The sequence below is a fragment of the Varroa jacobsoni genome, unplaced genomic scaffold, assembly GCF_002532875.2.
Source record: "Varroa jacobsoni isolate VJ856 unplaced genomic scaffold, vjacob_1.0 scaffold_98, whole genome shotgun sequence".
Classification (NCBI taxonomy): domain Eukaryota; kingdom Metazoa; phylum Arthropoda; class Arachnida; order Mesostigmata; family Varroidae; genus Varroa; species Varroa jacobsoni.
In genome coordinates this window covers 288,346-312,427 of record NW_019213000.1, presented here as the reverse complement: position 1 = coordinate 312,427, position 24,082 = coordinate 288,346, and the positions used below count along the sequence as shown (strand labels likewise).

Sequence of the window (24,082 nt, the reverse complement as noted above, 5' to 3'; positions counted from 1 at the left end):
CCATTGCCTACTACCACCGGCAGTCGGGTAGAAAACGCACGAGACGCACATAGGAGTTCACCGATGCCGGAGCTGCCGGCAGCAACAACAAAGAGGACAAGCAGTAAGCAGGATAAGCAATGGCAGCCGTGATGGCAACGACGGCACCCTGAACGAGAGGCGAAGTTGGGACCGTAATGGGGGCTCTCGCCGTCATTGTCGTTGCTGTTATGGCTTTTGCGACTGTCAATTCGGGGGGAACTGGGTCGACGGTCCCTCTTCCCTGCCTGGTGGTGGTGTGACCGACGTAGTGTGCAACAATTTATACGCATTACGTAAGCGTCAGTGAATTTATTGCTTCTCGCAAACCGTTCCCGAACGCTCCATCTGAACGAGCAAGCAAGTATGCGAGGGGTCCGATATAACGGTCAAAGGTTCTTACGAGCCAATAATAGCAAATCGTTACATTGGGCAAGCGAAACCATCATGGAGCAGTAGAGATACGGCTACGGAAGTAGGGCAAATCACATAGTCAGCGAAACAAGCAAGTGATAGCAAAGCATTAATTTGGCATTCCTGTCGTTTATACTGGGGTGAAACGCGCACAAGGAGTATGCAGGGTGATGATGCTACGTGAACGCCACTAAGAAGCTACAGGGATGATCAAGAGAACGGCGTCTGGAAGCCACGGGTTAGTTGGAACAGCTTGGCTTGTACTGCAGCCCCTATAAACAGTGCTCGAGCAACGGTCGAAAGGACGTTGGAGTTGCACGCGTCATGATTGCAAGCAGTCAGCAGTGCTCGGCGAACCGGGGCAGGCAAAGCTCCGACTGGTAGTTCCGTCAGCTACTACTATTGTGTCAGTGCTATTGATTGACTCCTGTTGCCTGCAACGCTAACCCGAAGGCAGCATAATGCTGTGGGATAGAACGGGACAAAAAACGAACTCTGGAAGCAATCGTTTTTAAACAGTAACAGGATGTCTTAACGCATTGTTTTCTATTTCTGTTTCTTTCACCTTTTCGCTTATCATGGCCACGCCGAATTGGCTACGTTGAATTCAGCTCGTGTAAATGTGCGGCTAGCGTGACATCGCCAGACAAATCATGGTGAGAAAGACTTTTCGAAAAGTTTTCGATTTTTCTAGTTTGAAGAACTTATTAAAGTGCTATCGACTTCGCTTTCTCTATTTTACAAATCAATTGATGCGCTGCGTCCTTTTCATAAAGCCATTTCTACAGGGTACGTAGTTAAATACCCACGTTAAAATCGTGAAAATGATGTATTCAAATAGGGTTCACGTGAAAATGTATTGAATTCCAAGTTGGACAATATTCACGTACCTAGCCCAGAACAAATTTAACGTATGAATATGATCGTGAATTTTATTGTGTAGACTTCTTTGTTAGGTTTATACGGCCATAAGTGCCACTAGCAAAGTCCACTTTGATACATGCGTTCCCGCGTTCCTTTCAATCATCATTTTAGCACATTGTGCGGGAGTGTTGCATCCTAACTGTACATCGTGTTATTTCAACCAAATGTGAAACACATTATGCAACGCTTACTGTTTCGCACCAACCGACATACACGAGGACAAGCTCAACTTAAACCTTGTTTTCAATAGTTTGTTGGTTATTTGCTATCGCGACCATACTTGCATTGTCGCCGTCGAAGATGTTTACCGCGTTGAATAGAAGTACGGCCCACATTGAAAATACTCATTGACTCTCATTCAGCCCCAGATAGCTATGTTATGCCGCATGGACCCGTTTCGCGAACCTTTTCACTGCCATTGACCATTTGTCTCTCCTTTTGTTGAATCTGATTTGCCTTATATAAATTTCTATAAATTTCTTATAAAGCATTGCTGGTTGCTCGTTTATCCGCATCGGGAACATGGACGGCAGACGGTATCTCTGCGATACATTTTTCATACTCGTTGTTTTGACATTTGTGTCTTTATTCTTTGGATGATTTATATTGCTTCACTTGAACAATTGGTAGGTTGATTCATCAACGTCGTCATCCATCGCTACGCTGTTACGTATTAAAGGGCATGAAAACACAATGAATGATGGCAATTCCATACGACGTTTCATTACAGAGACCCCCCCCCCCCTCCAGTCTTATTTGGTGCTATAATTAACACTTAAATCTTCGCGTCCGAACGTCCTTGTCTGCTTTGTTGACCTTTTTTCCAACAAGTCAATGAGTAAGCAATCCGACATAGGTCGAGACGGATCTGGGCTGCGTACATGACCAATTATTCATACGAACAAGTTACAATCAGCAACAGCTGCCACCATATAGCTAACTAAAAGTACATGCTTCGCCTAGGCCGGAGCAAGGTAGGCGCTATTTGAGTTGAGTACCGGCTCCTCATTTTTCCTTTGTCCTATTCAGTTTGATTTCACGAAATCGAAAGTCAGCCGTCTGTGTTGAGGATGACTCAACGTCGATCAAGATAATTACCGTTTGTATTGGTTTCGTTGGTTATCTGTCTTGGTATGGTTCTGCGAAGTCAAATCGCTATATGCGCTGTTACGCAATTTTTGCTCCAAGGGCAGATTGCCCGATGCCGTTTACGGCAGTTTGTCCGATTGAAGGAGAACTACTCGTCTTGCGTTTGTTTGGAAAAGGCGGTCGAGATGACTAGATGGCTATGACAGCTATTTCGTTGAATCTTTTCTTTTAAATAACGCGTGTACTGGTGCATCAGTGAAAAAAAAAAGCTCTTTTTAGAACAAAATAAAAGACCTACGACGGTGCAAAACAGTTGGTCTTCCTCGGAACCTAAGTAAAGAGCAGATCTTATGCAATTTTCGTGTCAGATTGAGAATAATTTTTTTTTGCCTGAAATTTATGGTTGATGTTATTGTCAGTTTTCATGCCACTTATAAAAAATTCTAGAAAGATTTTAATGGGGCGAACCGAAAGCCCTTTAATGATTTGACAGGCTCAAGGATTTACCCAAACGCTTTAGAAGGCTACCTATGATGCACTAAAATTTTTAACACAGAAACTAACAACAAGCGTTTCAGAAAGAAGAGAATCAGCCGCCAATTAGGTGGTCCAGAGAAGTTCCAGCAGTTAGTCTTTGCGGAACTTTCGAACCTTTTTAACTTTTCGACCGTTTTCTGTCTTTGCATGTTCTACACTTTTGACTTACTATCAACCCAACATTTAATTCCGTTAGTATTGTTTGTACGTAGCGTACCTGGGTGACACTTTAGCGAGTTTAAGGCTGCCGATATCATTTAACGTATAGTTAGAATTATAATGTTAATTCCGGATAAGCAAAAGACTATTTCAGAAGTACCTAGCTAGTAATCTATGCCCCAAATTGAAGATGTAATCACGGTGAATGATGGTCATATTGGACAAACATAATTCCTAGAAATTACACTTTATTCTTATTTAATTATTCTTCACTGTTTTTATGCAAATACAGTCCTACAGACAACCATAAATAACAGTCCGGCTTTAAATGATCCACCTTATATGTTTATCTGAGCTTGGCTGTCTCAATGGGGTGCTCTTTTGTCTCTTTTGTTTGTCTCGTTTGACTCGTTGTCTCTACAAATAATGAAGATTCTTCCCTTTTTTACATCCTATAAAGTATGTGATGATACATTTAAACATGTGGACTACTTTGTAGGAGGTCTTAAAAAGTTTAATACGTTAGCAGAAAATAGATTTTCTAGCCCAATTAGGGACCTTGAAACTATGATCAAGTAATTTCTATGGGTCTAATGTATGCCATATTTTCTGTTATCAAATTTCGCTAGCTCAATCGTATTACAACAATAGGTATATTACGCCTAGAAAAAGACAATTAGGCCCAGAGCAGTCACAATACCAGTATATTGGTCCATTCACCATTGCTTCGTTAGCCCTGGGTCATACTTCTGCAACTTTGATGCGATGAAACTGCCGCCACTTTTTTTTGCTGTTATTTTCCTTAACGGTAATGTACGGCGACGCTCAACGAGGCGTGCGCCATAAGCGTAAGCGCGTACGTGTGCATCTATGAGCTGTTTGAGCCATATAACTCAATTGGATCTTCACACAGGAAGAAACGTGTCAGCACAAAGGCGTGTCAGCGTAGTCTCAAACGCCAGATTTAGCGAACGCTTGTTCGCGCAGCCACGGGTATAGTATCAACGGCCTCGATTCGTACCTAACGGATACCAAGCAAGCCGTTTCTGCCGCTGAGCGTAAAAAAGCTACTCAATAACGACAGCCGATTCGACACTACCAAAATTCTAGTAATGAGCAAGATGGCTGGACGTACCAGAGAAGTGGGGGAGCAACGCGACAGGCGACTATGCTAAGACAAACATTGTCGCTGGGTAAATCTCTTTTCTAAGAAAAAGAAAGCAACTAGGAAGTGAGTAGCTAGTCAAGTAAGGATGGGGAAACCTGAAAAAAATTTTCCGCAGGGTGAGCTGTTGGTTCTGTGTTATTCGAGAGATGCGCAACTTGACACAGGCCACGATAAAGACGAGGACAAACGAAAGAACTTTTGAAGAGGACGCATTCATACGAGAGCATCCAAATTGAGCTGGGCATCGGCTGAAACCGAGATCTCACAGTGTCGTCATTGCAGGACATCGGCCTCTGCAAAGGCAACATCGTCACCACATCTCACATTTCATTCGAGGCAGAACATATAAGAAATCCGTCTATATAGTATTTTTCCCTATTGTCTAAAAGTAGACCTCGTGGCACAATACATGGGGACCGGTGTCGACGCGAAATTGAGGGTTCTCGACGTCACTGAAGTCTGACAGTCTAAGCAATAATGCGAGAGATAGCGAGTACTCCTACTGAAGTATGAATTATGTAAATCGACCGAGAACTAAAAGACGCAGATGAGCCGGCGATATTATTGAACTGACGTTTCGAAGCAAACAGACACCGGGACAATAGAGAACTAAGATATGAGAAAGGACGAACGATGCCTTTCTCTTTTCAAGCAGAATAAATGACAAAAATGCAACCAGACGGAAGGCATCGCTGAAAAACGAAAAGATCTGAGACTAATTGTGAGTTACCAATTCTGAAAAACTATAAGGACACCAACGAAATTTTAGCTGCATCGTGACTGCAAAGCAGCCTGAAATAGAGTGAGACACCAGTAAATAAATCCTATCACTGAACATCATCGGGGTGCTATTGCTTCTAGCGGAAGTCGCTGGACTTGAAACTGACTCTCTATTCTACTGAACGTTCTAAATTGTTTGTTACCGATCTCCGCCTCTACATTGCAGTTAACTGTGTGTCGAACACAGGACGTGGAAATGTGGAAGGAACGATCCCGTAGATATGCCAGCGCCAGCAGACCTTTCGTTCAGGTCTGGCTAAAGCTGCGGAAAAGATGACGCTAGTAATCGTCCTGTGCGTCGCCATATTTGTTCGTTTTCCTGTCAGGTTCTAGGCGGGGTCCTACAGCAATTGCATTTCTGGTACGAGGCGCTGCTAGTTAGATAATTTAATAGCGTTGTCGCGGTACCCATACCGCGACAACGCTAATCGTAGCATAAATTAGAATCGTCAGTGAGTAACATCGAGGTTCTGCCTTTTCTGTGAGGATGGATTTCTCTCACTCGACTATCGAACTGTGAGTAGCCTTGAACCGACTTGTTTTTTGCCTTCTGATGCAAAACCACGGACGTTCGTTGTGCAAGTGGACTTCAAACGACGCACCCGACTACGACGTCGAATCGCCTAATTACATCCACCTGTCCCGGCCTTAAACAAAACCGAAAATGCGGGTCAGTATCCAACATGAGCCTGCAATCTTAACATGTTGCATTTGTCATACTACATGACGATTATTGCTCATGAAAGTCCGTGCTTAATTAAGGTGAACCAGAAGGAAACCGGAAATATCTTCAGTAGTAATAAAATGTTTTCACCTATAATGGTCTATATATAGACTTGTAACATATATATATATATATATATAAAATGACAGCGCTTTGAGTGTTCAAAAATCTACTGTTTCTAGGACGTCCAAAATTACCGAAATCGATTGTTGTGTCAGTATATGTAGCCAGGAGAACCGGACGGATCCGTCCTCTCCAGGCGCGAACTATAACGATAACGTGGCGAGCAGATACTATGACAGAACGACAAAGTGAGCGTCAAAGAAATACACAGGGTTGCTTAAACAGCGGTGTTCTTAGCTTCTCTTTACATTAAGTTTGATAGCTAAACCTGATATAGGTAAAGAAAATAATTTGATAGCTGTAAGTGAAAACAAATTAGCCTTAATTAGCATAAAGGATGGCCTAACCGGAGCTGGTTCATAGCTTTCAGTGAGCAAAATTTTATAGTATCGCTTCGGCCTAAGACACTATTTGAATGTCTACATTTTGATGAGACAGAACGAACGCAACTTGCTGTTCCTTAGCCCATGTTTTTCCCCATTCGCTTCAGCCGCGGTAAGAAATGGTGGGACGCATGCATTTGCATTATATCTCAGCATTCTCCTAAACTTATGAAAAAAGATTAGACATTTACCTCACTCGTACGATACGGATTGAGGTTAAGTCTCTAGTCTTATTATTGACCGGGGGTCGTTAAGCGAGTAACTGAGAATCTAAATCTTTATCAGAGGTCGGACAGAGCCTTGAATAGAAATAGGGGATTGGAGGATGCGTGAGGCTACATAAAAAAGTTCGTTCATTCTCAAGTCAAATTCAATTCAGGCTGGCAATAAAGTAGCGGTTCTGCAATGAAACTTCTTTGCGCGCACGGCTTATGCAAGTCGCCATGCATTTTGGTCTTGAGTTGGGCGCAGTCATGCAGAATTGCGTCAGAAAGGGGCCTAGGGCCACTGAATTCTGAAGTCAAGGGTCCACCACCGACCTTGATCTGTTCCTGTTGCCTCTAGCGGACCAGAGTGGTCTGGCCATTACTGCGTCCGTCTGCTTGGTTGGCCTCACTTCGCCGTACGCTTTCTATACGAAAACGGGAGATGAACCTATTTCCAGCTCACACAAGCGTAGCACCAAGACAAGCTCGCCATTATCCGTGCCCTAAGCATTGTTGAGTATTCCTGCGAAGGTCTTTCATTATTTTTCACCAGCGGGCTGTCTTCTTCCATTTTCTTTCTGTCAAGATGCGAGGGCTGCAAAATATCCGTCGAGTTGGCGTGGACCTCCTTCTTTCAACTTTTGACCACCGCCGCCGCTGGCTAACTACATTGTAAGGGAAGCCGTTGGCAACAATCATCAGTTACATTAGACTTTTCAGGCTATTGCTTAGCTCGCCCTGTACGTAACAGCTAAGTCAGCTATTGTAGTCAGTAGGACTGCGTTGGGATAAGGCTACGCGGAGTGCGGAAAAGAGCAGTGTAGATATTTAGATGGCAACGATCTGTTTTGTTCTATGCTGGCTGCTGGTGGAGCATTGGAAGGCCGAGATATTACTCAACGAACGCTATGCTACGACGTTAAAAGAGACGCTACAAAAATTAATCGTACCATTAGAAGCGATATGTGATGAATATTCAATTTAGCAGTGTTTTGCTATATCAAACGTTCAAAGAAAATCTTACCTGATTGAATAAAAGCGAAATTAGCCGTCAAGTTACGTAAAAAACACAACCTACTTATTGCAAAAAGTTGCAATGACTGAGTCTTTTTCTTCAGGGCAATGAGATCCGGATAGACAGCTGAGTTCACCGTTTCAATTGGATCGACTATTTTGTTTAAGCTTTGTAGTGAAAGGTTCATACTTCCGATGTGTATACACACGATATCTATTTCGTTGACCAGGCTATTTACAAAGTCTTTGTCGTACCAGAGGTCATAATCATGGAACTGACTATCAAAGTATTTCATCCAAACTATTATACAGAAGGCTTTGTCAAAAGACAAAACTATATAACAGAGTACTGTATAATTTAGCATTAGGCGGTGGAAGCTTTACAACAGCAGCATATTCTTGCATAACTATATTGCTTTCTGATAAAATTGAAGAAAAATTCGGACTTCCAATCCTAAGATAAAGCTAAGCTCTATTTAGGCGTGATTTTTTACTAGCTTGTCTAGACGAGATCACTTGTAAAATAACTTCGTTTAACTTACTATATGCCGGTATAAGTAAGATCTTACAGTAGCCGTTTGTCTCTGCTAATGTCATTAACGTATATTTGTGTTCGTAGTTAAATACGTTCGAAGTGGTAACGCTTAAACTAGGACTTAACATATATCATGGGCTGATAGTCATCTTAAGTCCTAGTTTTATGAACTTAAGTAGAAACATATACTGCCCACATGTCGCCTGCAGCTGGTGTGGCTTAAGCGCATGTTCGTACATACAACTCTATGACGTCACTGAGGTGTTTAAACCCCGCAGCTCCTCGCTTGTTTTCGCTGCTTCGCCGTGAGATGCTATCACACCTGCGCTCCTGGGGTAGCCTTTGCTGACGTCCCCTCGTAAAACCGCTTTAGACGCGTCGTGTGCTGGCTTCGGGACGTGAAAGCCAACAACTGAACTTCCTTTTCTTACTGTATCGAGACGGAGTGATTCTATGTACCCGTACGTGTGTCTATGTGCGAGTGAATGGGATTGTGTTTGCATATGTAGTATAGCTGTCTGGCTCCTTCAGCTTCATATCATGTGGGATCCTCCAGGATAAATAGGGGCACTGGGCGTGCGCGGGCGGCTCCTCGTTCTTTCTAACGCTGGAAAGAACGACAAAGGGGCAGGCGATATGGCACTCAGGCCAAAGGATTTGAAAAACTCTAAGCCATTTCCTTTTCCGTTCGCTTATTCATTGTTAAGGCGAAGCTCAGGAAGTACAGTATGTTATGTACCATTTAGTTGTCATACCAAAGGAACTCCTAGTATAAACTCTTCGATCTTTTCGTCGTATCTACATCGTATTCAAGTGTTCATCCTTTGTCGACATATGGTCAGAGGACGCTGCCGGGCCCTCATTGTGGTGTCACACTCACCAGGTTCCGCTAAATTTGCGGCCTAGCAAGCCCGAACGAAAAACACAGTCCACAGACTCGTAGTCCTCTTAGTGGCGTCAGTCCACAGACTAGTTGCCTGTCTTGTCTAACTGTTGTTGAATTACCAAAAATAAGGAGAATATGGATGACAGCTGAGAAAATGACGAGTTAAAAGGGTAAAGTAGCATTTAATGTGAGACAGGATTCGGTGGTATGATCTTCTGATTGGTAAGCAGCTATGAAATCCCAGCTGGCGCGGAGGATCAGACAATAATGGAAATGACTGTTTCAATACTTATGTGTAATAGTAGTACTGATCACAGATTCCGTGCCACGTACAGCTGGTGAATTACCGAAGTCAATAAATATATGGTAGTGGTATGCGGTGGGCCAGAAATAGATGTCAAGGCTTGGTCAGTGGACCCAGGTCATGGTCCAGTCATGGGAGAGGTCTAATATTTACCATCACGAGAATATAATGTACGATGCTAAACCCAAGCGAATTGCTGTGACGCTTTACATTTTATGTCCCGTAGATTGTATAATCAAATAAACTGAATTGAGTTTTACTAAATGGGTAATTAAACTATACTATTGGGTCTAAATTTGAATGGGTGTTTTCATTCAAGAGCTGTCTAAAAAGAGATTATCGCCTTTAGCATGTCCGTTACATAATATTTTGTAACTGTAATCACTTATTGAGATATTTATTAAGACACATGTTATGTACAGGTGTAAAGGCGTATTGGCAGCTTCAGTAGAAATGAACTATTGATAGTATACATCTAATAAATAGTTCGAACTGACCCAAGACCCAATAACATCGCACCGATGACCAAAAGCAGATGCACGACTATGCCATCGGCTCTACAATGCGAAGCAGATGAAGAAGCATTGCAACAAAGTATGCTAGAGATGGCGTATAGCATTCAAATACATACAATGTTGAAGCTACTTACTGAGCACATCCGTCGACCTTTAAAATGTTGTACGCTTCAGGCAGTTCTTCGGTTTCTAAAATGTACCCCGTATATTCGTTCCGATAGATCGATTTAGCGGCAAGTGCACGTAGCTTGACGCTGCTATATTATTGCCAAATCAGTCGTTTGTAAACCTATCTATTATGTATTAGTGTCCTGATAACTGTCTCTTCTTAATATTGGCGTTTCGATATCAACGATTAAATGTACACTGGCAGGTGTCTGCAAGCCTGTACGCTGCGTTTAGGAACAGAAGAGTCTCCACGAGAAGCTCACGCAAGCTTGCAACCAGCGTATACGATATAAAAAGGACAAGAATCAGTACCCCAAATGGAATCGGGGGTGGCTGAGTGCTTTCTAGACGATTGAGTGAGTCGAAAATGTTGTATACATAGAAAAAAAAAACGGACTAAAATCCTATATTTAGTTTTACCGATTTAGTTTCGCCCTCGATATATAAAACACAAACTATTGCTAATCGAGGAATATACGTTCCCGTTATAAGTATTATTACTTCTATCAGTTTATTCACGAGAATGGTAATTTACGTAATCGTCCATGATACTAAAACACTAGCGAAAATGATTGTGCAAGCGACGCAAACATGGCTAGCTAAACAGTTTAAATATAGACTTGGCTCAATTCCACAATATTGATAGTATTGAAAAAAATCAATAAAAACTACCTATTTGGAAGAATTTTTCTTAAAATTTCAAAACCGTTTTAGCTGTTTGAAAGTGTAAGCGAAGCGTTTGGCATATTGTCACACTAATCCTTACGTTGGCCTCGGTATCGGTCCAGGTACGAGAGTGATGACATCTACTAGGCCATATGGAACTAGAGTAGACAGTCTGTCAGCGTATGTAGGACCCGCGGTTTTGCCACTATAAGTATTATCGACCTATCTGGCTGTAGTTAAAAATAAAATAAAATGTATATTTACCTATGGCACAATTATATTAAATACAGTAATTTCACTATCTTATTATATATAAAATGTGCACCCCCATGCGTTTTCCATCTACATTGTGTATTGTCTCCAGCAAGGTAACTTCAGCGTGAAGAATATGCCATTCATTGTAGTGGTAGTGATACGTATTAGCGAGTAGGTCCCTCTCATATTTTTTCTTTTTATCTTTTATGTCATCAAAATCAGGCGCGAACGTGTCGGAAAAGTGACCTTTACCGAGTCCCTCTGATAGCCTCACCCAGTTTCCCAGTTGTTCCACTGAAGATTTATGGGATTCTAGAATTAGGCGGTTCTCGCTCTCAAAAAAGAGGACCAGAAAGGCTGCCAGTGGAACATAATGAAACATTACGCACCTGTCTAACAAAAATAGGAATCGGATTAAACGAACGTTCATAGACAACTCATGGATTGAAAACTTAGGAATGGATACCCAACATACATAATTCTTAGAAAAAATCAGATGTTGCTAGTTGATCTGATGTTTAATTGCGGCTTCGAGAATAGATTATAATGTGTTTAGTAAGGTAAAAATTCGGACAGAAAATCGACGGTTATTGCAGAGAAGGTATAAATGGTGTACACATATTACAGTCAGGCCTCAGGCCAAACAAACAAAACAGCAAACAGGCTTTATGCGGGGCAATGTGTTACAGGTGCCTATAGCTGGTTACGCCCCCCCTTTAGAAAAAGTTAAGAATATGCTTTATGATAGCCAAATGTAGGAACCGCTGTATAATGTTGAAAAAAAAAAGGATAGTAAAGCCTTGGAAATGGTATTGGGTATTTTTCTCTAGTTCTTTATTGCCGTAGTTCAAGAATAATTCTACTACTTGCGAATCAACTCAACTACCTGTATAGGGTATGTTCGGAGAAGTATCTGTCTTGTTATACTAAAAAACAATTAGAATTTCAGGCTTCTAATACTGTGACAACTAAATGCCTCACACGAAGGAAAGCTCGGACTGCCTTGATCCCTTGACAACGCATCGTAATTGAGCCTTAGTATGGGTCGTTTGCTCAAAGTACAAGATGTTTTAAACTGATTAAGCCCAATAACATAATAATTTGTCACATTGATGATCGGTGAATCAAAATAAAAAATGGTATTTAAACGAAACATAACACTGAGCAATGCCAAATCCTAAATCGCTCATAGCCATAGGCAATGATACCCATCGGCAATGTACGTAGACGCTGATGGACTGAAGCTTATCTTGATCCTGATCCGTAACAAGATGAGTCTGTTAATAACGAAGCTGATCGGCCACTGATAGCGCGAAGAAAGCTAACAAACAATCAATAAATGGTCACTTCTATAAGCATACAACGCTTGTTCGCATAGTGCTTCTGCGAGCCGATACCGGCCATGTTGTGGTCGTATTTACGTAAACGTCATGTTTACTCAACAACCGCCATTACGGCCTACCACTGCAGTACGATTGGTCTGTACAAACAATTATAATCCAACTAATACGTGCGTTTGTGTCATCTACTATTTAGTGCCTAAACTTTGCCTGCTGTTTATTTATTATTTTTTTCGAAATTATTATTATTATTGTAAGTTGCACATTAGACAGAGGGAAAGGTCAAACAATTTTAAGCGACTGACAGGTTGCATTCAAGTTAGCGTTGAATTAAATATCATTTTGTCAAAAAAGTTTCGGGTTTTTGCCTCGCTAACCATTCATTTCATTAAACCGTTACACTCTGTTCTGTTCGCCGCCCTACCATGCGAGCGTGTGTAGGAAATGTCAGAAGGGAAAGTTTGCCGCTTGATCACATCTGGGCCCAGACCGCATAGACCGTGATGTTTCAATATTTGCAACTTTTCAGAGGTGCAATAATATTATTCGTACCTTTCGTTCGCGTCAATGATGACCTGTTATATAATGTGTATATTTATTATGTTGAAATAGAGTGAATAGGCTTGATCGTTTAATACAGACTCATTGGCCTATCAGTGATAGTATAAAATTAACATTGAAACGGGTTGAACTCGAATTGTTATTTATTCTAGTTGGCTCAACGTTAGCTGCCGATCTAGGTGAAGCCTTGTTTTTTTTTGCCGTTTTACCTGCTGGCCTGCTCTAAAACGTACCACACAATAGTGTAGAACAGAAGAAATATCAATTATATTCGAAAGAGGAAGTATGGAAAGATGTTTGATTGTGACTTCCGTGAAGAGTAGTAGTGGTAGACGACTGTACATCATTTGATTAATTATCGTGATCAAGCTGCACACATTCATGCATGATATACCCTCTATTCAAAAACTTCAATTCGAAATTATTTATCAGATCTTTACAAGTCTGTCTGTGTAGTCTCGATTGATTATGTTCCTTGTCGAGGCCGTATGCTTTCGTTCCCAGATGACAAGTCTCACTGCACCGATTTTTTATATCAGGGTAATGAGATGTACATGTATAGTTACTTCTGTGAGTAATTCGGTGAATTGACGGCTCGACTGACTATGTTATTTTAAGTAAACGCATCAATGCTTAATGAACGCCTTTTTTAGCCATCGAGCTTTCAGTTGGTTCAACATCGGTCGAAGATGGCTGGACGGGGCCACAAAAACTGTAGCACAGCGTCTTCTGTATATTCTGTTTTCTTCGTCTGTTTGCCGTAGGACAATTCGAGCTAATCTACACATGGTAATGACGTACCAAGTACTTCCTCGGTCCACAGTACTTCTATAAAGCAGACCAAACTTACTCGTTTCTAATATGATTTTTAAAAGTGTTACTTAGCGATCATGCTACCAGCGTTATTGGTCATCGTAGGTGTTTCGGCTCTAAGGGGTTTAAACTTCAAAAAAAATAAACGCTTTTCATATTGTCGCTATAAATTATAGCGGTTATTATGAAACGGATGTCCTGTAGTTGTTGAAAATACGGCTCGTCAATCCGGTCTGTAATTTTTAACGCATAAAACTAGATTTGATAGTTGATAAAGCCAGGCTTTTTAGCTTCGATTTTTTAAGAACTTTCATTGTAATCCGGCTACGAGGTTGCTTATCCAGGCAACCTCTAATATCATGTGTATTCGTGCGATATTGTTAAGTCGCTAATGTCATGAAGCTCCCCACAATTTCTTTAAAAAAAAAAAGGCCCATATCAGATGTCAAACAAAAAGCTTAGGAACGAAGCGCCATCGACCTACATTCGAGTTCTAATCATTGGCCTGACCCTTTTCAGTCTCAATGAGCCGCCATACTTTCTAACATGGCTATTATATAATAGTACAGATGTATATATGGAATACATACAAAGAGCTAAATCTGAGTTATTCTGTCTCGATCGCTTCCGATCGATGTCTTAAACTATCTTGTCCACGCAGACGTCTTAAGAGTTGGGAAATGGTCGATTGTTGCTAAGCCTTGTGGCATGCCAATGAACGACGGGGGACAGTAGTAGGCCGGAACCTATACACTACACAACGTACGTGTCCTTCTGACCACATTGACCTACCAACCAACCAACCAAAGCGTCGTGTATTCGTTACCCCGCTCATACGCTGTTACGTATGTGTACTACTAATACCGGTAATATATTGTTTTCTATACGGTTTGGCGATGCCGTCTGAATCCTGGCTTAACTTCTTTTCCATTTTGGACGAGGTTCCTGTTAAGCGGCTTGTAATCGCGACGGCGATATCAGTAATGCTATACACTAGCGTAGATGTTGTCGCTGGTCAAAGCAATACGGCTCAAAATCGGCGAACGCATCAGCGAATGAGGCAGCCAACTCGCGTATTTTAACTGGCGCCAACAACGCTTCTGGTCGCGACTTTCTGCCGTTGTTTCCCTTAGCTAGCTTATAGTGCCCAATTAGCCCAACTACCAGTGTTACTGCTAATATACGGCCCATCGATCAAACGACGTTGGAACTTGGTTGGCTTCGCTTATGCATTCAGCCAACGACGATCTCCTGTCAAATCCGGTTGACCATGCCGACCAACGAATGTCCCACAGCGCCGATGGGCACTAGCAGCCCTACATAGACTCACCGCCCGCTTCGGTCCAATAGTGGGTCGTTGGGCTCGCCTAGTCGGCACACAGACGCCACTATTGCGACTCGCCGAAGGTCGATGTCCCTGTAGGAGAGGTCCTGCTATGGACCAATAGGCGACGCCGTTGCTGCTGCTGCTGCTACTGTATCTGTCCACTTCTCTCTACTAGTCGTTCTTGTTACCAGCGTCGTTGATCTATACTACGCGCGCTTCCGCGCTGATTCCCCTTCCGTTTCTGTCAATACAGAAAATGACGTACAGGGCAGCCATAAAGACAGAGATAAAGGCATCAGGAACTGGTGAGAGATAGAGCGAAAAAGTGTGATAGACATAAACGGATTAATGTCTGCATTACGCCATGGCAAAAGACGAAAGGAGTATCTCTTCGTCGATCAAAGTTTACGTATGAGTGACAAGGGAACCTCTCTCCGCCCGTATCCCCATACTCTACAACAAAATCGTCTCATTGGGGTCGCATTTAATTTATTCTGGTAAACCGTTTCTTGGCTGAGTCGATAGATTCAGATCGAATTAGAACAAAAAATAAGTTATTGGAGTTTCATGATACTGTTTATCTGAATGCTGTGTCATGAGAAAGACGAGTTATTGGGCTACATAACTCCCTTGGGATCGATGGACCCTTGAACTGGTAATTGTTACATTACAGTTTTCTGTAAATAAAAGGTATAGAAAAAAAATGTCGATCGTGAATGCAAGATAGAATTAGGTAATCAATATTATTTCTTAAAAAGGCATAACCGGACTAAGGCACATAGTCTCAATCCGGGGATACATATTCCATGAAATTCATTCTTTCATCGTCGGTAGGTACATTTTTTCAGCTTTAATTTCCGTTGGGTATTCGCATTGGCCTCGCCTACCCATTTTAACATGTGCTAATTTAATCCTCTAATTTTGCCGGTGCACGAATAAATTCTTTATCACAAAACTTACTAGTCAATAGCTTGTTTTTCAAAAAAAAAAAGGGCAACGATTTGAACAGGGATCGTCATCGGGTTAGGAACGGTGTCGGCGGTTGTTGATGATTCTGGATGACTATTTTCCTTGGCTTTCCTATTTTTGCTTGGCTTCCTTCTAGCGATATTTTCCAATGCACTTTTCAGCGCCTGAGTGCTAACTTCAACGACGATGCGGCCGGATACATGAAACTGTACTGTCCAATGTATGATGAGGACCTCCTTAGGAGTTTATGAATGCTACGACTGGGAAAAGGCAGTGAGTTAGTTAACACGCTTGTCCCCTGTCAGTTGCTTTTTACCTAGACCAAACAACACCGGCTGTAGGCAAAAAGTACCATGTCCTAATCTACCAATTCCCTTCTATCAAACATGGAACACCTAATTTAGTATTTGCGTGAAAAGTTTCTTTCACTACACTCACATGAATAGGCTTATGTGATCAGTTGGACAGTCCGTCCTCAGTATCGAAGCTAGCGAACGTTCGATATGATGTATCTACATGTATTTAGAAGTAAAAAATCAGTAGCAAAATATACATCCTCAGCTTTAAACGAAGGTACTGCTTCTGGGACCAACAGCTCGGATTGATCGTGACTTCTGGGTACAAGTGTTGATAGTCGTTTCGATCTTGCGAAATTTTTCAATAATAGTTAACTGGTTCTTGAACAACTTCGATCGACCGTTACCATTTGGTGTGTTAGGCGGCTATCGTAACTCATAGATAGCAGTAAATCTCGGTCGCGAACGAGTTGACTGGCCCCATTATGCAACGTAGCTTTGTCTACACAATATGTACGCGGTATCAGGTAGAAAATATCAGATTTTGTCTCTAATTGTACACATTTACGTAGCCGAACTGCTAACACGTGCAAGACATACAAGCTGGAAAGACCAGATAAAACAGTGAGATACGGTCATACCTGCGAAAGTAACAATGAATCAAAATAGGTAGCGAATAAAAAACAAGTGATGACAGTCCTAAGATTTGGCCACCTGTGCCTCGGACAAAATATGATTTGACGGTTTTTTAACATGTACGTCAACACCTATATCCATTACATGCTATACTACTAGGTTGACAGTAACCGAAAGGATTCACTAGGCCAAACAACAGCAGGCTTGTAGCATGGCTTACCAACTCAGATTCAGTCCTTTCTCACAGTTGTGTGTGTTATATGGACAAAGAGCGGAGTAGGACGAAGCAAAAATAAGGGCACTTTGCCGCCAGGCCAGAGCATGCAGTTTATACAGTAACCGGTAGGAGCAGTTTGTGTTCATGTCAGTATTGTAAAGTAGATTAGTGATAAGTACTAAGTTGAATGGCAAGTTCCTCACAACAATTTAGTGCAAAGCATAAAGACGTTTCGAGGTTTTTCGACAATGCGTTAACAGGGCGGACGACCATCTTAATTACTCACTTTAGAACATTATGCAAATCAATTTACTCAATTGGCCCTCTGTGTCGTTATGTGTAGCGCATACGCTGGCTCTTCACTAACTGCGGAGGCCAGCTGTTATGAAAATATACGAGGCTAACTGCATGTATTATAATAACTCTGTCAAAGGATCTTTGATGACAATGACGAGACCATTCAAAAAGATACCGACCATTAATCTTCGAGTAAAAAACATTCCCACCAATGGTAGCACGGACCTATTTAAGTATTTGAAGTACCACTACCAGCCCGCTTGACTCGATACGCTTGTAAACTTTGAATGACTGTTGCATGTTCGACACCGAAGACCGCATCGTTTGCCGCCTAATAATCAAAAAACAAACAGAACGCCTTAATTAAAAAAAAAAAAACTTGACATTGCGAAGAACCGATCGACTAAACGCGACTCGTTTTGAATGGGACATATAGGACAAGAAATGGGATCAATGAAAGAACCAGCAGTCACTCTTGTCATGGCACAAACTAGGAAGACTAGTAGACCCGTTCTTATGGTACGGCATGCAGAAGGACAAATTAGCCTATCATCACTTAGGTAAATCACGTCTCAAGATGTATATTCGCGCCTGCCGAAACGTCATTGACTATACATTAGCAAGTGTCATGTACTGCATTATAACTGCACGTGTCTGGCCTGTGTTTGTAACGGAGTCGCTATGCTAGGCACCGAGGTGCAGTATGTGACGGCTGCATGAACTGGGCATCCATACCTATACGTAGATAGTGGTAACCGAAAGAATTGACAATACTATTTGCTTTATCAAGTTGTTGTCTCACGGACTTTTAGTTTTGGCTGATCGTCGGCTGTTGTTTGCATGGGTGTTCCCATGCTTGTTCATGTTTGTTGACCCACCGGAGACAATTGGCTTTCATACATAACAACAAATCTTTAGTACCTGCTAGTGATGTCTGTTTTTCGTTAGAGGGAAACAGTAGTGTTTAGCAAGAAATTTGTTAAATACACATCAACTTGTATACAACCTACTCTCATCTTTCGGTCAATATACTTATTTATTCTCTTTCGCCGGAAATTTACAGGTTTGAAGTCGAAAAATTCGAAAAGTTTACCATCAACCTTTTTTTATTGTCAGACATACTGTTTTTCCAGCAGTCGGAAAAGGTAATAATCCATCGGCAAGGACTTTGCCAAATACAGCAGATGTGCGACAATTGTCCGTCGTTCCTCGTTTACTCGATGTAACCCTTCGTCGACCCTCAAGCGCTTTCCGGCATACGAGACGCTTTCAGTGTTTTTATGTTTGGCATTGAAGACGCCTGGTGGCAATCGAGGGTTCGCAACCCATCTTCCAATCGGCCAATTACTTAACGAGCTGTTTGATAACGATCCCCATCCAATGTCAATGAGAACCTCTGATGACCTAAAGGAGTGAGGTGCATCCTTCCAGCGAAATATGTTCCTGTTGAAGTCAACGAGCCATGCCCGCACTGTACTCGCTGTATACACGCCCGCATATATATCGAGCCGCTTGTGCCGTTCCAAGTGGCCTATAGATGTACACATATAGTGGAGAGAAAATGTGATGATACTTTTACGAAACCAATACATTACTAAGTACATAGGAGTACAGCTCGAGAATGTACCGATGGCCGATTCTGATTGGTTTAAGTGGCTACAAGCCGATTTAATCGGCACAGTCATCATTTTTTATTAGTCGAATGATTGCCTTTTTACGGTTGGCATGCTCTCCTCGACCCATTTTTTCAATACAATTAGATCTTCAATGTGAATCTAAACGACTATTTTGGCTAAGACTTGTCCCCGTGTCAATACCTGTCACATTCACTATTGCTGCTTGCACTGCCGCTTCTATCGAGGCATCACCGGAAGCCAAGTGCTGCCAACTCTTCATCCCGAAAATCGTCTAGCCGGACCAGCTGATGAGGAGCAGCATCAGCATTCACACGATAAGAAGTATTCTGGCCAATTAAAGGAATTTGTTGTAAAACGGCCAACAGCGAGGACAGTGACGGCTACGGCAGAGGCGAAGAAGTCTATTAAAAAAAAAAAAAAAAAAAAAAAAAAAACGAACGAACGATCGATAAAGCTAACAAGCCTGTTATAAGCGTGGTGAGGATTTTGTATTTGCTGCTGTGGCCACTTCGTCGCGTCGATATGCACAGACGGTCGATATGGGCGTCGGCGTGAGTGGCGCTTCTATGCGTTTGTCTGCAATAGTAATAGCATGAATTCGCAATGTTTCCACCAGACCTATCTTTCTGAACCACATCGGACTTGAAATCCACGCGGTCACACCACGCCGATTCGACAGCTACGCTATTTAATCTATTATCATAGAATCAGTTTAGCGCACCTTCAATGCACCCTCTGCTTCAATACTGATCTTCAATCTCGTCCCTGTAACACATGTTAAAATGTAGTTACCAATGCGGATGTGTCGCAGAAATGATGGCCGCAATGCTGCTACAACATTGCTACATAAGCTGCGACGCGGAAGCCGCTTAGGGCTGTATTCTTTTTTATTTTTTACAAAATTTATAATATTTAGTTAGAAAGCACTAAATTTACAATAAATATATTTTTTTTTTGTTGATACGACGAATCTTGCCTCTTTTTGACTACGCGACTGTGATATGGATTGCGTTTTTGTCAACGCGGCGCTTATGTTTAAAATCAATTATCATACATATATGGAGAAATGTGAAATTCTATGGACCAATGCTTGTTTTTCTAACAGAAGGATGTTATTTAAAATGTTTAAACTATCAAACATTTATAGATACATACGGGTTAGTCGAAATCGGGTCACTAGATTTGTTATTTGCCTGTACGTCAACAAGTGGGGCCAGCGAAACAGCAATATGTTTTTTTCGCATTTCCTCAAATGTTTTCTGAATGATAAAGAAACAAACTTACTACCTTAGTTTTCTACCGCTGTAACTTGAAGGGCATGTTTCGTTTCAGAAAGGCCATTACACTGATTTAGATTACACGATCCTTTTGGTCGCTTATATATATGTATATGAGACAGGGCAATATGGAACTGTATAGGTCTTACTTATTAAGGCTTACATTTACTAGCTTTAGAACGAATTAAAAAAAATGAAATAAAATAAAAACTATGTGACTTTAATGTACAATTCAGCTTCATAGAAATACGTATATGTATATACGAGTCAAGAATAGCTAAACATCGTAGTGTTGTGCTCGTTTTACCATATGTGATTGCTGTGAGCAACGGATCGCGTGCGGTGTCCTAAAGAGAAATGTTGATAACCTTAATCGACAACGGATTTTTCGCACAAAATAATACTGTCGACATCTGGAACACGCTGCAAAAAATCATTAATATAGATCACAATTTACAATATCAGAATCACGCATAACTACGATAGAACTATTGTGCTTCAGTGCGGTAAAATTCAAAAAATGGCGCCAAAAAAAAGAATGCGATTCATACAAGTACTTAGGCTATTCAAAATCTGCCTTGACACCTATAATTGACATATTGTAACATTTGATCTGCCTAAGTTAACAGTAAGTGAATGTTACACATTTCCTTCTCGAGCTATAATCACAGTAGTTTCTATGAAAAAAAAAAACAACAAAGAATGTTCTCTTTAGCTCTACCGAATGTGAGATTTTTTCGTAGAAAATTATCACTGCTTGTGTATCCCATCTCAATATGGCTCATGTAACAATATAGGTATCGTAAATGGACCCTGAAAATAAATCAAGTCCATTTAGGCTACATGGCGAAAGGGTTTGAAGAACATATTAGAATCATTCTGCTCTTGTTGTTTTTACAAGGTTGTTTTTTGGGGATAGCGTTTAGCACATTTTCACCCATATAGCCGCCAGTATATATATATATATACATATATATGTATATGTATATATACACATATATGTATATGTATATATACATATATATATATAGGTCACTGTACGTAAGCAGGTAAGTGCGCAGCGTAAACAGATATTTTGGGCTGGTACGAGTGCTAATTCAGTTTACATGTAATCGATATAAACATATGTCTCGCTTATTAATGGTCACACGCATTTACCGCGCATAAACCTGATCGCTGTATTTAGCTGAGTTTTTCAGTTTTTCCTCTCTTTCTCTTTCTGTTTCCCTTTTTCTTTGAGTACGAGATTTATTGTAGGTAAACAGTAACGATCACACAAAATGGGAATATAAACATCGGTGAATAGATCAATTAAATTGGCTATTTACTTCGAACTTGAGTCGCGCATTGGTCGGCGCCTTGCCAACATACGTAGATCGACTGATGTCCACCAGACGTGCGTAGACGGAAAAGCTCCCCAAAGATTAGACCGAGTAGAAATACACTATGTATGTATACATATATATATATATATATATACATATATACATTTCGTCATTAAATCTTCATAAAATCACTAATTTTTAGCGCCAGAACGAACGATGATACGGAATGATTGCTACGGCAGCAGGAATGAACCGGATGCTGGTATCGCCGTTGAATTTTCGGCTGGCGGCCAATGGCAATAGAAGCGCTGCCAAGAAAAATGATCGACTTCCAGCAAAAATTCTGGCGTCCGAAATGTCGCATCGGAACGGACCAGAAAAATAAGAAGTACGGGTTTAATTTGCATCTTCAATGGTCGTTCTACGTCGAAGTGCTTTTGATCTGGAGGACTTTGCTGTCGTCAGCTAACAGCTTCTTATTTTTTTTTCTCAGACGGCGGTTTCGTAGAACTGTTAGCTGTACTAGTTCCACGAGCTATAATTTGCAATATAAATAGAATTCGTATCCAAAGATAGTCTTGATGGAATTATGCCTGACATTACACTCCGATCTTCACTGACGCAAAGCGATACCGAGGATGATGCTTGATGTGTAGTTGTGCGCAATCCCAAAGCACATTCATGAAAAGGACGAGGATAAGGTAGTATCGTAGGTCAGCAAACCGACGAACCCAGATAGATGCATCTTTGAACGAGAGCACTCTATGTGCTAAAGGAGGGTTCTGAGGATAATGATTCACCAGCGCTTAGATCAGCGATCAAGACAAATAAGAATTACATAGGCCAATCTTTATAAAACGCAGTTAAAATGTGGGCAGGGTGGGGGCTTTAACCGAACCAATCAAAGCAATGCGGATATTGGGCAGTCACTATGATATATACAAAAACAAGGTAGAGGTAACCGATGTCTAATGAAATACTTGTGATTATGTAGGGTTTTACACAAACAACACAGCGGTAAGGAGTGAACGGTGGTGGATCAGCGATAGGACGCGCTATAACATAAATTTTCAAAATATCGTAGCTCCGGAAAAGTACGCGTTGGAACGCTGAATCGTTGAACTGTCCGTGTGGGAACAGAGAGTTCTGATTTGGAATACACACATCGCTGCCGTTTCCAGCGTCAGCGAAAATTTGGAGCAAAGATGTCTACCCGACTGATCGGACTGGAGGACGGAAAAACAGCAGCAGCAGTAAGGACGAAAACGTTAGAAGTCGACTGCGACCAATGGCGGCCAGCGTTTTCGATCGTGATGAACGCACCAGTCTTGACTACTGCCGAACACATGCTTGTCCTTGTTTCCCTGCTAATAGTAATGGGAAGCAAATGAATCACCGACGGGAAAATAAGTTGAATGAAGATACAGTAGTTGGCAGGGCCTTTTATCGGGGTCCTAGTGAAATGTAAATAGCTTCTCGTCCTGTCCGCCGTCGTCCTGTAACAGATTCGGTCAGTAACTGAACGTACATACATTCGAGATCGAATGTACTGGCAACACGTACTACATTCAGATGCTATTGTGGTTTGCCGCTGTTCCTACTGTTCATAGACTGGCTATACGATGCAAGACTGGTCTAATGATTGAAAAGAAAGGATTAGAGCGATAGCAAAATTCACGGGCCTGAATATGGTGCGGGGTGATCCGCATACCCCTGAGGATATAAGTTTGATTACCTGTAATTTACTTATTTTAGATGTATTCGTTGTTATATTCGCGCATGAAAAGTATGTAGTACACTATGTGTTGGACGTGATAAACAGAGACTTGTTTTGTTACGTATGATTCGCCAGTATCGAAATAGCATAGCATTATCTCAAATTAAATACTAATACGCAAATATTTACTATGCTTTGTTGTACTTTTGCTTCGAAACAATTTCAGGTGATTCCGTCTTCACTCGGACAGCTTCATCATCATCAACGGTCGGGGCCTAAAGTTTTCAGCAAATAAACCTCGCCTACGCCTTCACACGAACAACAGAATGAAGCGATTCACAAATACGTGTAACAAGCAGTCTCGAATGTGTTTGGTTAGACTGTTTCTTGTCAGGCTGCAGGACGCTGAACACAGGCCTTCGCAGGAAAAAAACCGTACAACCAAATTAAAAGAGAATGTAAGCTGTAATTAAAAAGCCACTACTCCAGCCTCTCTACGAGAACTGAAGATCGATTGTCACATTTGCATAACTGCCGTGCTAAGAAAGATGACAGGGGTTTGAATATGTTGCTAGGCCTATCCTCAAGGCTAGAAAACGTGAGATTCTGCTACCTTGGCTGGTCACTGGGTCGTTGTCTTGAGACAGAGGGGAATCGTGACCCTACCATTGGGATTAATCATTGGTACCGTGCTACACAGAAGAGAAGATCAACCTTACTTATCCCATACTTTTAATAAGTGCTATAATAAGCAATAAATTGTAATTAAAAATAGAACAAAGGCATCACCTGTTAGAGGAAT

The 24,082-nt window shown here is 41.4% G+C and overlaps 1 long non-coding RNA gene across 1 annotated transcript; it reads left to right on the top strand.

Annotated features, from left to right (window-relative positions):
* The first annotated feature begins 16,043 nt into the window (after positions 1–16,043).
* Positions 16,044–23,737, top strand: LOC147753935 (uncharacterized). The gene is made up of 2 exons (XR_015312839.1): positions 16,044–16,151; positions 23,507–23,737. It is a non-coding gene; the product is annotated as an uncharacterized LOC147753935 (long non-coding RNA).
* The last annotated feature ends 345 nt before the right edge of the window (positions 23,738–24,082 follow it).